This window comes from Tupaia chinensis, unplaced genomic scaffold (genome assembly GCF_000334495.1).
Source record: "Tupaia chinensis unplaced genomic scaffold, TupChi_1.0 Scaffold146828_1, whole genome shotgun sequence".
Lineage (NCBI taxonomy): Eukaryota > Metazoa > Chordata > Mammalia > Scandentia > Tupaiidae > Tupaia > Tupaia belangeri.
Window position 1 is genome coordinate 1,097,943 of NW_006206682.1, and position 241 is coordinate 1,098,183.

A 241-nucleotide genomic window follows, 5' to 3' on the forward strand; every position below is an offset into this window, starting at 1 on the left:
CTGAGAATTACATGTGCTATAAAGCAGTTATCAGAAACGCTTGGGAGGTTTCCCCTTCGTTGCATGGGTGCAAGCGCTACTCGGTGCCGGAAGGACTCCAACACTCGGTGGTTGGTCCAAGTCCTAGGGTCCCTCCACCCTCCAGCAATCATGCTCCTCGGAGTCTGCCTTGCAGTCCCTGCGCTTCAACCATCAGCAGCCAGGGACGTGCGCCCGGCGTGCATGCCGCGTGTCAGCCGCC